We start from the raw sequence: 2,911 nt of genomic DNA on the forward strand, positions 1-2,911 counted from the left end.
ATATATATATATATATATATATAAAAGTAAGGGTTTTCATCGGGAAAGATCCTTGGTGATAGAGAGGCACAACAATTGGAGAAATTTTTAGAGTTTGGGGAACGTGTGTGCAAGATATGGCGGGACATTTTAAATGGGTGCTTTCATTCACCGGTCTAACTGTTTCTCATGGATCAGGAATGAAATACATATGTTGCTAAGGATAGTTTGCATAAAACTAGCGTCGTGGGCGTTGTATAACATGTAGATTCGTATTGAGTGATTACAAATAGGCAGTGGTTAGATGAAGCGATAAGTGTGGAGACAGTTATGGCTTTGTATAGCACAGGTTTAGAGGTAAGAAAGAGGTCAAGCGTTTTGGGAATATCTGAGTATAGACCTGCGATGTAGGTAGGGGAAGAGACAAGTTGATAAAGGGAGTTGAGGATTACAAAAGATTCGACTTTCAACATCGTGACCATCGATGTGAAACGTGTGAGAAATCCCCGGAGAGTTATGAATACTGAAATCATCAAAGAGGATGACGTCGAAGATAGATGAAGGAAATACTGGAGGAAATATAATTGATGAAATGTTGGTTAAGAGAGCAAGAAAGGACATAGAGATTTATTCGAGAGAGTAAGAGGATGAAACTTTGAACCAGAGTGACTAAAAGTAATTTTGTTGATAACCAGGCAATTTTGTTGATAACCAGGCAATTTTGTTGATAACCAGGCAATTTTGTTGATAACCAGGCAATTTTGTTGATAACCAGGCAATTTTGTTGAGTGATGGGGTGTGGTGTCTATGTAAGAGCAAACACAACTTTACGGAATAAAGTTAGAACAGAGAATGTCGCCTGTTTGAAGATAAAGGTTGAGAAATTTTCATGAGGATGAGAAATAGGATGTACGTCTGAGTGTAAGGGCTGGTGGGTAAAATCTAAATTGGAATGAAGTTCGCAGGTATTGAAGAGAAGGAAAATTGTCCAGAAGGTGTACTTTTGGTTTTCGGCATTCCAAGTAAATATTGAAAGGTCATGGCAATCTACACCTGGATTCCTGAACCAAATGCTTGTAGCAGAGCGAATTCCACTACAACGCAACCTCATTTATTGTTCGTTCTGATAGAACATCCACGTTTAATTTTAAGTTGGTTAAATATTACCCCTCGGTATTAATATTGCCCTTCTCGCTAATGTACACTATTCCGACACTGATTTTTATATATCGCTGGCGGGGAAGCGAGTTGTGCTATCTTTAGCGCTCGAGAGTTTATCATTGATGAGACTAACGAAGATCTGGCGGTCTTGGCGCTGGAGTTGGTGAGGATTTACCTCCCCACTAGCGTGCATTTTACACCAAAGCCCATGTTGTAGTTTCTCTCATGATATCTACTGCAGTAAAGTTTGTTCTAACAGAACATCAATGTTTAAGTGGGGTTAAATGTTACCTTTCATTTATCAAAAGAGTAACCGAGAAATAATGAAGCTTAAAGGACTATGGTTTTCTTTTACAGTAATGGCAGAAATAGTAGTCGGTCGATCGGTCAGTCGTTCTACTGACTGTGGCATTTCATCTAAATATATTTTGATTTTTCTAGAACCAAATTTTAACTTACATGTGATTATGATCAACGCTACAAAGGTATTCAATGGTGGTCAAACCATCAGAGTGTGAAGGCTTACATGATAAAGTATATCGGACATTTGTCTCTTTGAAAATATTGCATAAGAAATCCCTATGATTTTAAAACTTACTCTAATTTTATTTCCTTTATTCATATTTAAGGATGTTTACCACATTACGAGCACTGAAAGGCAATAAATCAACGAAAAGGCTAGAAACAAAAATAGAAAATATATACTAGGTCTGATCAATAAGTATCCGGATGATGCCATAGTAACGAAGCTAAAGCACGCAGAAAGAAGCCGCTCAGCACAGACTGATCTTGAACTCTGCTGTGCATGCGCACTAAGCTTTAGCGTTCTAGCTTACTTTCACTGTTTACCGCAGTGCTTGGAAGGAAGGTGTGTAGCGTGTGATCGTCGCATTAACCATGACAGAAAGTTGTCATGGTGATACCTGTTTAGAGGCCTATGCAAAGTTGCAGAAAGTGTATGAGCTGCACACAAGTGTACGAGTGGTTCAGACGTTTCTAAGATGGCCGAAAAAATGTCAATATTGACCCGCAATTAGCAGAACTAAGAAGAACATCGCAGATGAGCGTGCTGCTGTGAGGGGAAATCGTCATATCGCCATCCATGGTTTATCAGAAAATGTGCAGATTACTTACAATTCACTTCAATCCATCATCACTTAAGATTTGGATATGAGATGCGAGTCTGCCAAGTTTGTATGAAAACTGCTTTCAGCTGATCAAAAAGACACTCGGGTTAGGGTTGCACAAGATCTCCTTGATTGTGACGATAACGATGAAAGCATTTTGAAAACTTTGCGTAGGCCTCTGAGCAGGTATCGCCAAGCTTTTGGCAAAATTTGATGCAGATTCTCTCCTCAACTTTCTCTGTCATGGTCAATGCGACGATCACACGCTACACAGTTTCCTTCCAAGCACTGCTGTAAACAGCGGAAGTGAGCTAGAACAATAAAACTTAGTGTGCATGCACAGCAAAGTTCAAGGTCAACCTGTGTCAAATAGCTTCACTCTGCATGTTTTAGCTTCGTTACTATAACAATAATCCGGATATTTATTGATCAGACCACATATATAAATAGTTAAATATTAAACAGTTAAATAACACGCCCAATGGATCAAGCTTTTGTATTGCACCACTTTAGAAGAGAAAAAACAAGAGGTATTATTCGCAAGCTTATCATCTGGAGTGAAGTTCATCAACTATAACATTATTTCTTTCTCTCTTCTGCCTCATGCGCTCTATAAAGATGATTTTATATATATATATATATAT

The 2,911-nt window shown here is 38.4% G+C and overlaps 1 protein-coding gene across 1 annotated transcript in view; it reads left to right on the forward strand.

The window, feature by feature from the left end:
- The window catches only part of LOC106871077 (integrin alpha-4), a 177,565-nt gene that overhangs the window by 164,098 nt on the left and 10,556 nt on the right, over positions 1–2,911 (forward strand). The gene's annotated exons all lie outside the window — the stretch shown is intronic.

Source organism: Octopus bimaculoides, chromosome 1 (genome assembly GCF_001194135.2).
Source record: "Octopus bimaculoides isolate UCB-OBI-ISO-001 chromosome 1, ASM119413v2, whole genome shotgun sequence".
NCBI lineage: Eukaryota > Metazoa > Mollusca > Cephalopoda > Octopoda > Octopodidae > Octopus > Octopus bimaculoides.